We start from the raw sequence: 13464 nt of genomic DNA, 5'->3' as shown, positions 1-13464 counted from the left end.
AGGACAATTGTATCAGATAGGGATGCTAAGTTCTTAAGCTACTTTTGGAAAACATTGTGGGGTAAACTTGGGACAAAACTATTGTTTTCTACTACTTGTCATCCTCAAACTGATGGTCAAACAGAAGTAGTGAATAGGACCCTATCCACGTTGTTGAGGGCTATCATAAGTAAAAATATTAAGACTTGGGAAGATTGTTTGCCACATGTTGAGTTTGCTTATAATCGTTCAATGCATTCTGCTACTAAATTTTCACCATTTGAAATTGTTTATGGTTTTAATCCTCTAACTCCTTTGGATTTATCACCTTTACCTGTTTCTGAGCATTTGAATTTAGATGGCAAGAAGAAGGAAGAATTTGTGAAGAAAATCCATGAGAGGGCGAGACTCAACATAGAGAGAAGGACTGAACAATACATTAAGCAAGCTAACAAGGGTCGTCATAAGAAGGTTTTTGAGCCCGGTGATTGGGTATGGTTACACATGAGGAAAGAGCGATTCCCAACACAAAGGCGTTCAAAATTGCTACCTCGAGGAGATGGTCCATTTCAAGTACTTGAAAGGATCAATGACAATGCCTACAGACTCGATTTACCAGGTGAGTATAATGTTAGTGCTACTTTTAATGTTTCTGATTTGAGTCCTTTTGATGCAGGTGACGATTTGAGGTCAAATCCTTCTCAAGAGGGGGGGAATGATGAGGACACCAAGACCCAAGTCCCAAGTCAAGTTCCAGTTGGTCCAGTGACGAGGGCACGAGCCAAGAGATTCAAGGAAGAACTTAACAGCCTAGTCCACAGAGTCCTAAAACAAGAGGAGACCGTGGTCAACACTGAAGGAGAACAAAGACTTGTCCTACTCATCAAAGTTGACTAAGTTTAGGAGCTTCATGAGTCTTATTGTATTTGTCATCTTGTATTTTTAATTTATTCACGTTATTTTTGTTATTTGGTCTTGTTTATTTTGTAAAAGTCAAACACTTGACTTGTGTGAGCCGAAGGGTCTTCTTTGTTGTGCTTGTTAGGGTTTCATTAGGAAGACCAAGGGGCTTGTGTGTGTGGAAATTTTGTCCTTATTAGGACTGCCAAAACAATTGGAAAATCAGATTACTTTGAATGAAAAATTGTTAGTTTATTTCTTCTTGAGTTCTTGAAGAAACTTTTGAACTTATCAAGGGGTTCCTTGTGGCGTTCATCCTGACTTATCAAACGGATTCCATCCCCGTTTGTGGCGTCTTCCTCATACCAAGGTTCGTGCTTGGCTAAGCATTGGGTCGTGGTTCTTCATCCCCAAATTTCGTGTGTTCTTGGTGGTTGTTCCATATTTGGTGTCGGGTTTCATCACAATGTTGGTGTGGTTCGTATCAGGGCATGGCTCGGTTGTTGATATTAACTATGAATAAGGCTTGGGCCCTTGAGAATAAATGTGATTGAGTTATGTTTGCGCTTGTTGATTAAACATACTTGAATATTGTGTTTCTGGCTAAGTGTTATATGATTGTTCACATGGTTTGCGTAGCTAGGGCTCAACCCAATTAAGGAGCATGGTTATTATTATGTTTGCATTTAATTGATGGTATTATATGATTAATATGTATGCATACTAGTATTTTCTCAAGTATGCTTATTTGTATCTGTATTGGTATTTGTACCTGTATTTGAATACCTGGCTCAGGGCTTGACTTATTATTCAAGGGCGGCAATAGCATGCTGCTCACTGGTCGAAAGGCTTAGGCCCAACCAAGAATGAACTATTAAATCCTTGACTATTGCATGAATGATAAAGAGCATGCTTATTAGCATTGTTATTGCTTGTGAATACAAAGGAACTGCTTATTAGAATTATTATATGGACATGTAGGTCAGGACACGCTCATTAGCGTCTTTATTTGGATATAGGCCGAGAAATGCTTATTAGCACTGTTAATACTAGTAGGGACTCAAGAACATGCTCATTAGCATTGTTATACATGTATAAATATTTGAACATGCTTATTTGCATTGTTAATTGCTTATGAATGCTAAAAATGCTTATTAGCATTGTTATTTGCTGATGAATATCAGGAAGTGCTTATTTGCACCATGATTGAGTATATTATGTGTTGGCATGCTTATTAGAATTGCATCTGTTTATTTGTTCGGTTTTGGACTGCCAGGCGGCAAGAGGTATAGTTATTACTTACCTAACAGTCGATTTGATCACTGCTGAGTGGGTTAGATATCAGTATGATTCCTTGAAGGTCAGAGAGGTTGGCTGGCCAAGAGATACAGGCTAGGGAAGGGAATGACCATGGCCAGGCCCTGCCGCCATCTCCAGAGAACTGGCAGCAGTTGCTTGCTTATATGCAAGCCAGGTTAGAGAGGCATGATGATGAGATTCGCCTCTTGAGACAGCAACAGGTTCAAGCAAGGATCCCACAGCCCATAGTACCGGTAGTGTCATAGCCAGAGGTACTAGCGGTTGTACAGCCCCAGGCAGGGGGAGATAGATGGGAACCCCTGTATGAGAGGTTTAGGAAACAACACCCTCCTATTTTTTAGGGTAGCTCAGATCCACTAAAGGTTGAACTATGGATGACCATGATAACCACTAACATGGATTTTATGAGGATAGATGGTAATTAGAGAGTAGCCTACGTCACTTACATGTTTCGGGAGGAGGTATCCCAAACCAGGTCAGTAAACACCATCGAATAAGAAGAATTCAGAACTTTATTCAACGAGAAGTACTCCAAAGGATCTATCAGGGTTACCTCCACACAGGGAGATAGATTTTGTAATTGAATTGGTGCCATGGACAGAGTCAGTGTCTAGGGAACCTTATAGGATGGCTCTAGCTGAGCTAAAGGAACTAAATGTTCAACTACAGAAGTCACTAGACTTGGGTTTTATGAGGCCTAGTTTTTCACCATGGGGCGCACCAATTCTCTTCGTGAAGAAGAAAGATGGTTCTCTGAGGATGTGTATCAATTATAGAGAACTGAACAAGTTGACTATGAAGAACATGTATCCTTTACCAAGGATGGATGATCTATTTACTCAACTACAGAGTAGGACGGTATTCTCCAAGATAGATCTTCGATCTGGTTTCACCAGCTGAGGATCAGGGAGGAGGATATACCGAAGAAAACTTTTCTCACCAGGTACGGGCATTATGAGTTTTTGGTGATGTCATTTGGACTGACTAATGCCCCAGCATCATTTATGGATCTGATGAACATGGTGTTCAAAGATTACTTGGATCAATTTGTGATCGTCTTTATCGACGATATATTGATATACTCTCAGTCAGAGACAGAACACGAGCAACACCTCAGATTGGTACTACAAAGGTTGAGAGAACACAAGCTGTATGAGAAATTCAAGAAGTGTGAGTTGTGGTTGCCACATGTGACTTTCTGAGGTCACATAATCAGTAAGGATGGAGTTATGGTGGATCCAACAAAGATTGAGGCGGTCAGAGATTGGCCAAGATCGAAGAACGCTTCAGAGGTCAGAAGTTTCTTGGGATTGGCAAGTTATTATAGACACTTTGTGGAGGGTTTTTCCAAAATTGCGTCATCACTCACAGAGTTGAAACGCAATAATCATAGGTTCATATGGTCAGACAAGTGTGAAGACAGCTTCCAGAAACTGAAGAAGAGTTTGATCATCGCTCCGATTCTGAGTCTTCCTACAGATCATGACAAGTTTGTGGTTTATTGTGATGCTCGAGGTCGGGCCTAGGTTGTGTCCTTATGAAAACAAGTAAGGTGATTGCCTATGCATCACGTTAGCTGAAGGAGTACGAGAAGAGGTACCCAACACATGATTTAGAACGTGTAGCAGTAGTTTTTGCACTGAAGGTGTGGCGATACTACTTATATGGTGAGAAGTGTGAGATATACACTGACCACAAGAATTTGAAGTACTTCTTCACCTTGAAGGAGGCAGAGATGTTGGTTAGAGATAGTAAAGGATTATGATTGTGAGATCCTCTATCACCCTGGGAAGGCCAATGTGGTAGCAGATGCCTTAAGCCGGAAGGGTCCGGGATAGTAGTATAGTGCCAGACAGATATCTAGCGAGTTGGCTAACGATATGACTAGAGCAGGAATTGAGTTAGTGGTGGGCCAGTTAGCCAACATCACCCTGCAGTCTACTATTTTGGAGAGGATTAAGGAGAAGTAGTTAAGTGGCCCACAGTTAGGGAAGACCAGAGAGGATGTCCTAGCTGGAGTAGCTAAGGACTATACTGTGTCAAGCATGGGCTTATTGAGATACAAAGATCAGATCTGCGTTTCGATGGACACTGGGGTTAGATGAGAGATTTTGGATGAATCTCATACTACCCCTTATTCTCTACATATAGGCACCACGAAGATGTACCAGGATCTAAAAGTTTTATATTGGTGGCCTGGGATGAAGAGGGACGTGACTTAATACGTGGCAAGGTGCCTGACCTGTCAGCAAGTCAAGGCAGAGCATCCTTGACCAGCAGGGTCGTTGTAGCCTCTGGATATCCCAGAGTGGTAGTGGGAGGATATCACGATGGATTTCATGGTAGGATCTCCCAAGACAGTGGGCCAACACGATTCAGTCTTGGTCATCGTGGTTTGGTATACGAAATCAACTCACTTTCTACCAGTGAAGAATAATTACACGGTTGACCAATATGCAGATCTCTATGTGAGAGAGATCGTTCGCCTTCATAAGAATCGAGGTCTATCGTGTCTGATATGGACACTATCTTTACTTCAAAGTCTTGGGGAAGTTTACAAAAGGAGATGGGTACACAGTTGAAGTTCAGTACAGCTTACCATCCTCAGGCCAACGGTCAGTCTGAGAGGACTATCTAGATATTGGAGGGCATGTTGTCAGCATGTATATTGAACTTTGAAGGGTCCTGGGGTAAATATTTTCCTCTGATAGAGTTTTCCTATAATAACAGCTACAAGTCGACTATTGGAGTGGCACCTTATGAGATATTGTATGGTAGGAAGTGCAAATCACCCACTCACTGGGATGATATGGTTGAGGGGAAATATTTGGGTCCTGAACTAGTCCAAAGGACCACTAAGTCTATTGAGAAGATTAGAGCTTAGATGCTCACTTCTCAGAGTAGACAAAAGAACTATGTTGATCCCAAGCGTAGAGATGTAGAGTTCCAGTCTAGAGACTATATCTTCCTCTGTGTTTCACCATTGAGAGGGGTGAAGCATTTTGGGAAGAAGGGCAGATTGAGCCCTAGGTTTGCTTGACCATTTGAGATCCTGGAGAGGATTGGTCAAGTGGCCTATAGGTTGGCCTTACCCCTTGCATTATCTAGTGTGCAAAACGTATTTCATATTTCCATGCCGAGGAAGTATGTATCAGATGGGACTCATGTATTGAGTAATGAGGATCTTGAACTGGAGGTAGATTTTTTGTAACACCCTAAACTCCAGGGACTGTTACGGTGCTCATTATAAATAATGCTAAACTCGCTAATCGAGTCATTTGTCCATAATCGTGTAATTAAGTATGATTAGCAGTTCAGGGATTAAAATTTTTGGTTAAGATATAATGTCTCACTAGAACATCTACTTTATACATTGGGATCCCCAAAAAAATATGATTTAAAGGTCTATTACAAGAAAATATTTACAACCAGCCGATCTAAGCGGCAAACCAGGGTTTAACCCTAGTTCCTCTTTCAACCCTCGGCCGGGGCGGTCGAGCAGCTGCATATGTACACATCAGCACCTAAGCTCTCCAACTCAAGAATGGTCCAGCTTCCTTTTTCCTTTACCTGCACCACATAACTCCCGTGAGCCGAAGCCCAGCAAGAAAACTCAATATGCTCATGAACAGTAATGACATGTCATTAAATCATAATGTGCATGCCTAGCAATAATAGCCTTCCTCATGCATGCAAACAGGTGCAAACAAATGATTATGGGGTCCTGCATATGAAGAGATGACTAATGAGTCAATCTCTGGGGACCTGCTTCTTGAATAGATGACTAGTAAGTCAATCTCGGAGTGGGTGACTAATGAGTCACACCCTGCATAGGTGACTAATGAGTCACACTTTGTATAGAAGACTAATGAGTCTATCTCTATGTCGATGACTAATGAGTCCATCTCTGTCTAGGTGACTAATGAGTCATACCCTGTATAGGTGACTAATGAGTCACACTCTGTATAGAAGACTAATGAGTCTCACTCTGTATAGGTGACTAATGAATCACACTCTGGATAGATAACTAATGAGTTATATAGGTGACTAATGAGTCACACTCTGTATAAAAAACTCATGAGTCTTACTCTGTATAGGTGACTAATGAATCACACTTTGGATAGATGACTAATGAGTCATACCCTATATAGGTGACTAATGAGTCACACTCTGTATAGAAGACTAATGAGTCTCACTCTGTATAGGTGACTAATGAATCACGCTCTGGATAGATGACTAATGAGTCTATCTCTATGTGGATGACTAATGAGTAATACCCTGTATAGGTGACTAATGAATCACACTCTGTATTAGTGACTAATGAGTCACACTCTGCATAGGTGACTAATGAGTCACACTCTGGAGGTCCCATACCCTCCTAGCCATGTGACACGTAGGTCACCTTAGCCTTTCTGGCTCTGGCTCTAAATAACTAGCCCTTAGACTAGACAAGCGCTTTTAATTTTCATCGAACTTGAGGTCGGTCCGGCATTAATGTTCATTTGAGTCATTCAATGCAGATTCGATTAGATCTAATCTTTTATCGGCTTGCGTTAAACATGCTAAGACCGTTCTTGATTTATGAGTCAATACCATGTGACCAGTGCTCAGTACCACTGCCGAACTTGACTAATGAGTCACAACTTCCCAGTTGATACTGACACCATTGCCATTTCTGACTAATGGGTTAGTGCCAAGCACAAGTAAGCAATGCTACCAGGCATATATCATATGTCAAATATCCAAACGTAGGGCATTCAGCATGCTTACTTAATAGTTGCTAGCACAATTATGATCATGCACAAACACAGAGACTCAAGCTCTGATCAGTCTCATATTCAACATTCATGGCATGCCCTAAACACATGTTTCTCGTGCATCGCATGCATCACATTTAATCAACTGACATGCCTCAATAATAATCTTACACAAGTGAGCAAGATTGCTAAGCATTTCATATGCTATCAATGTTCACATTTAAACATCCAACATGCATAAAGAACAACCATGCATGTCACATATGGGGTGCAGTTTTCTTACCTTTGGTCCAAGCACAGGTTACCAATAAATGAGCCACAAGAACGATCCTGATTCCAAGCCCAAACCTCATTAAAATGAGTAAATAAATACTTCCAAACCCAACCCAAGCCTCCGGGACGTCGAATCCCACTCAACTAGGTAGTAGAATCGATCCTAGGCCCTCAGAGTTACGTTCCCATGACAAAAACACAAATCTGGGCAAATTTTGCCTTAAGGACCACGACCCTCCATGCACCATGCCGTGGCCCGCCCCCCTGGCAGAGCCTCCTCCTCCTTCTTCAAGCTTGGGCCACGACCCAACCGCGAACCAACACAAAAACCCCGTTTCTACCATTTTAAAACCTTCCAAAAACCTATTCAAACATCTCCAAACTAAAAAATCAAAGTTCCCAAACATTCCCATGATCCAAAATCATTAAAACCTAAGTCTCAATTCAATCAAAAACTCATCAAAACACAATGTCCAATTCAAGCTTAAAAACTTTAAAAACATAGAACATAAAACTTGGATTACCTTTGTTATCCAAAAACCAGGCATGGATGACGTGGCAAGTGATTTCTGGACACGTGGCTAACACCTGGCCGAGTTCTGCTAAGGTATCAACCAGTAAAGATATTGCAAGCAAAAGGAAGTCGAAGTTTACTTGCGACCAGTATGGTCGCAGGTTCCGCGTGTCTCATGATAATTTTATAAAGATCTTAGTTAATCCCGAGATTGACTCCCATAACTTCCCGAGTATCCGAATATTTAGGAAAGAATATCTGTAACAAATTAATGTAACCCCCCTTGAGCCTATAAATAGAGAAAGATAGCTCAAGGAAGGGACTTTTGGCTTTCGAATTATTTGAGACTAGAGTGATTCTATTTGATATATTGTCTTGTTCTTCAGAGGTTGGTGAAACTCATTGAACCCTAGTTCTTTGATCACTCCTTTGAATCCTATATCAATAACAATTCAAGTGGACGCAAGTTGTTACCAGATTCTGGGGCCAAAACACTATAAACTCTTGTGTTCTTTATTGTTTTTTGTCATCACATTCATTTCAACGTGTTTGTCCACATCAAGCATATTTGACTTCGTGTCAGTTGGCCAAAATTAGGGTCAACAACCTTCGATTGAGTTGTTTCCCAAATAAATCCTCCGGCTAATAAGCTTCTAATCTTTCCTAGGATCTCTATGCCTTGATCCTCGCTTGAATCCGAGTCCTAGAACTCAAAGTTTCCTTCGAAAATGCGATCGGGAGACGGAAATGGAACTTTGAGGGAGAGAGAACTTACTGAATGTTCTTTTTATTTCTTAAAAGGTTACTTCAAGCTTAAGTAGCCTTCAAGCTTAACACCCCCGGGGAAAAAATAGTCAAAACCTCCAGAATTTCCCCCTGATCTTACTAACTCCCAATTTATCATCAAATACTTATTCCCATTACCCAATAACCCAGTAATGCACTAAATACCCCTTGACTCACTCTGAGTCAAGAATAAATCTCATTGTCCCACTAGCTTACCTCCTAGGATCGTCTCGTGCTGGGTAACCCTGGCATAACCAAATAATAATAAAGCACCACACACATATCACATATATGCCAAATATGCCCGAAATGGCCAAAATATGAAAATCCCCCAATTAATCAGAAATGGGTTCACATGCATATTTAATACACCTAAACATGCATATAATCATTTAATAACATAATAAATCAATTATGGCCCCCCCGGCCTCCTAATCAAGGTCCTAAACCTTATTCGGAAATTTGGGGCATTACATTTTTCCTATGAAGAACAACTAGTTAAGGTTTTAGATAGGAAGGACAAGGTCCTGAGGAACAAGACTATACCTTTAGGTAAGGTATTATGGAGGAACAGCAAGGTCGAGGAAGCGACCTGGGAGATGGAGGCAGATATGCAAACTCATTATTACAAGATGTTCAGGTTAAATTTCGAGGAAGAAATTTATGTAAGGAGAGGATATTTGTAATGTCCCAAATTACCTAATAAGGGTTAAGGCCTTTATTAGGGGGCCAGGATGGAAATTTATGGAATTATATGCTTATATGAGATATATTTGTGTGTAATTATGTGATTATATAAATTATATGATACTATGATTAGATATGCATATTTAGGTGTATTAAATATGCATGCGGGCTCGTTTCTTATTAGAAGGGAAAATCGATAATTTGGCCCGTTGTGAGCAGAATTGTATATATGTGCATATATGTGGTATATGTGAGAGAGCACATTATTATGTGGGTTTATTTGGGTAACTCGGCATGAGACGATCCTATGGATTAAGTTAGTGGGAAAGTCACGACGGGACCCAATACTCGACTCGGGACCAGTCAATGGGTATTATGGGTAACTAGTACATTACCGGGTTATCGGGTAACGAGAATGAATATTTGTGGATATATTTAGAGTTAGTGAGATTAGAAGGGGATATCAGGGATTTTGACCATTTTGTCGTCGGGGATGTTTTGGTTCTCCGAGCCTCGAGATTAGCTTAATTACTTGAACCTTAAGAAACAAAACACTCAAACACTGTTAGCAGGTCTCCCAACCGACTATCTTTCTCTCTCTCTCTCACTCTCTCAACCTTTGAGTGAATTTCTTGAGGAAACTAAGGAGATTTTTGGCTAAAGCTTGGGAAATTAAAGGCCTGAACTTGGGATTGGATTAGCGAACACTAAGAGGACTTAAATCACAATTGAGGTAAAGCTCTGACCTTTGTTTTAGTTGAATTCTGTTATGGTTTCTTAGTGTTCTTGAGGTGTTCTTGAGCTTTGTAGCTCAAATGTAAGATTGTGAGTTTTGATGGATTTCTAATCAAGTTTTAATTTGGGTTTTGCTGCTGATATTATGTTGAATCTGTTCTGGGTATTGGATTGTTGTTCTAGGATTGACTTGGGGTTGTTTTTGGTTGAGTTTGGCTGAATAAAAACTAGAGTATTTTGGGTTCGTAGGGTCAAGTTGTGACCTGTATGAACCCATTGAGGCTTCTATTTCAGAGGCGCGCCGCGGCGCTATGGGGCAAGTTGCGATAAGCATCTTATCTCTAGGTAGGAGGGGCTCTCTATTCTAGGGGGCGCACTGCAGCCCTTAGGGGCAGTTCGCGGTCTGCCTGGGCAGCTTTGGCTACCTTAGGGCTTTTATAACTAGAATTGAAACCTAAGGGCTCGAGATTGATTCTACTACCCATTTTAGTAGAATTCAAGGTTCCAAAGGCTAGGACTCGATCTGGAAACCTTTATTTGCTCGTTATTAATGAGATCCTATATTATGGCTTTGACTAGGTTATCGCTAGGGGCTCGGAACCAGGATCGTTCTCCACGGTCGTTCTTATTATTACGCTATACTCGTACCTAAGGTAAGAAAACTGCACCCAATACATGATATATGTGATTAGGGCTTGTCCATGTAGGTGATATTAAGTATGAATAGGGCTCGGGCCCCTGAGAAAAAATGTGATTGAGTTATGTTTGCGCTTGTTGATTAAACATACTTGAATATTGTGTTTTTAGCTAAGTGTTATAAGATTGTTCAGTTGGTTTGCGTAGCTAGGGCTCGGCCCAGTTAAGGAGCATGATTATCACTATGTTTGCATCTAATTGATGGTATTATATGATTAATATGTATGCATACTTGTATTGTCTTAAGTATGCTTATCAGTATCTGTATTTGTATTTGTATTGGTATTTGTACCTGTATCTAGATGCCTGGCTCAGGGCTTGACTTATTAATCAAGGGCGGCAATAGCGCTCTGCGTGCTGGTCAAAAGGCTTAGGCCCAGCCAAGAGCGTACTGTTATGTTGGATGACCCTATGGTCGTTGGAAAACAAAGCTTTTGGCTAGTTCTATGGCTAGTTACTCAGAGCTAAGGGCAAGGGCCCCAGGTGTCTCTATGGTCACATAGCTAGGGCATAGGGCCCAAGGTTAACTCTATGGTCAACTATTCAGGGCAACGGGCCCCAGAATTGATACGAACCACACCAACGATTGTGGTGAAACCCGACACCAAATATGGCAGCCACCAAGAACACACGAAATGGGAATGAAGAACCGCGACCCAATGCTTAGCCAAGCACGAACCTTGGTATGAGGAAGACGCCACAAACGGGAATGGGAATCCGTTTGATAAGTCGGATTGAACGCCACAAGGAATACCCTTGATAAGTTCGAATAGTCTCTTCAAGAACTCAAGAAGAAAACCTCTCAATTTTCATTTCATCAAAATCTGCCTTTCCCCAATGTTTACAAGGCCTAATATAGCCGAAAAATTACATCAAACAAGCCCCTTTGTCTTCCTAATGAAAACCAAAAATTAAAGACAACCCCTTTGTCTTCCTAATGAAAACCGAAAATTAAAGACAAAAGGACTATTGGACTCACACAAGTCAAATGTTTGACTTTTCACAAAATAAACAAAGACTAAATAAAAAAACGTGATTAAAAATAAAAAGACAAGATGAAAAAATACAATAAGACTCATTACAAGAGGCTAAATATTGATCAAGCTCCTAAACTGAGTCTTTTGGCTCGCGCCCTCGTCACCGGACCAACTGGAACTATACTTGGATCTTTAGTCTTGGTGTCCTCATCAAGAATGATCCAATGATCATTTATCTATAAATGTTTGCATGCATGAGTAGGTTATTACTATTGGGCATGCTATATATATATGTATCTAGAATCTGTATTTACTGTTCATGCACATGTTTAAGTTTTCTTGTAGAGCCTTGGCTCACGGGTGCTATGTGGTGCAGCTAAGGGGAAAGCAAAGCTTGACCAACCATGAGTTGGAGAGCTTCAGTGGCAGTGTGTACATATGCAGCTGCTCGTCCACCACGACCGAGGATATTTCAGAGGAACTAGGGCTGTATCCCTTATTTTGCCGCTTAGGTTGGCTGGTTATAACTTTTGATGTATATACACCCTTTTAAATGTTTGATTGTAATGTTTTCAGATCCCATGTATGTATGAATGTTTTAAATGAAATGTAAACAGTTCCTTTGACCAAAAATTTTAACCCTAACCCTTGGCATTAACCTTAGTTACATGTTTATGACTAAATGACTTGATTAGCAAGTTTGACACTATTTAAAGTATACAGTGTAATTTTCCTTGATTAGGAGGACGTTACATATATCCACATAATAATGTTGTCTCACACATATATCACATATATGCACATGTATTCCAAATATAACTACAATAGGCCAAATTATGAAAATTGCCCTTTAGATAAGAAACTGGCCCACATGCATGTTTAATACACCTAAACATTCAAATCTAGTCATATTATAATATAAGTCATGTAATCATATAATGATACACATATATATATCACATAAACACATATTTCATAATTAAATCACACAATTTCCATAATTTCCCATCCTGGCCCCCTAATCATGGTCCTAAGCCTTATTAGGGAATTTGAGATGTTAAAAGATTAGTCTGTGAGTTTTTAGATGTATTCCCAGAGGATCTACCGAGGTTACCACCGCAGCGAGAGATTGAGTTTGTTATAGAGGTGGTACCAGGGGTAAAACCAGTATCTAGAGCACCATACAGAATGGCTTTGGTAGAGTTTAAGGCACATTTGCAAGAGTTATTGGATTTGGGGTTCAATAGACCCAACTTCTCACCACGGGTGCGAGAGTGTTGTTTGTTAGAAGAAAGATGGGACATTGAGGATGTGCATCGATTATAAGGAATTGAACGAGCTGAATATCAAGAACAAGTACCCATTGCCAAGGATTGATGACCTGTTCTACTAGTTGCAGGGTAGGACAATATTCTCAAAGATCGATCTTCGATCTAGTTATCACCAGCTGAGGATCAAAGATGAGGATATTCCAAATACCCAAATTTGTGATTGTCTTCATCGACGATATCCTAGTCTACTCTCAGATAGAGGCAGAATGTTAGCAATTTCTCTGATTGGTACTTTAGAGGTTAATGGAGCATAGGTTGCATGCCAAGTTCAAGAAGTGTGAGTTTTGGTTGCCTCAGTTGACCTTCCTTGGTAACATTGTTAGCAGAGATTGAATTAAAGTTGATGTGGCTAAGAATGTGGCAGTGAGAGATTTTCCATGGCTCAGAAGTGCCTCAAAAACCAGGAGCTTCATTGGATTGGCAGGATACTACCGATGCTTTGTAGAAGGGTACCCAAGGATTTCTACACAACTGACAGAGTTGACATGCAAGAATAAGAAGTTTGTATG

Source organism: Humulus lupulus, chromosome 2, assembly GCF_963169125.1.
Source record: "Humulus lupulus chromosome 2, drHumLupu1.1, whole genome shotgun sequence".
In the NCBI taxonomy this organism is placed as follows: domain Eukaryota; kingdom Viridiplantae; phylum Streptophyta; class Magnoliopsida; order Rosales; family Cannabaceae; genus Humulus; species Humulus lupulus.
Note: the sequence above shows the minus strand (reverse complement) of the source record.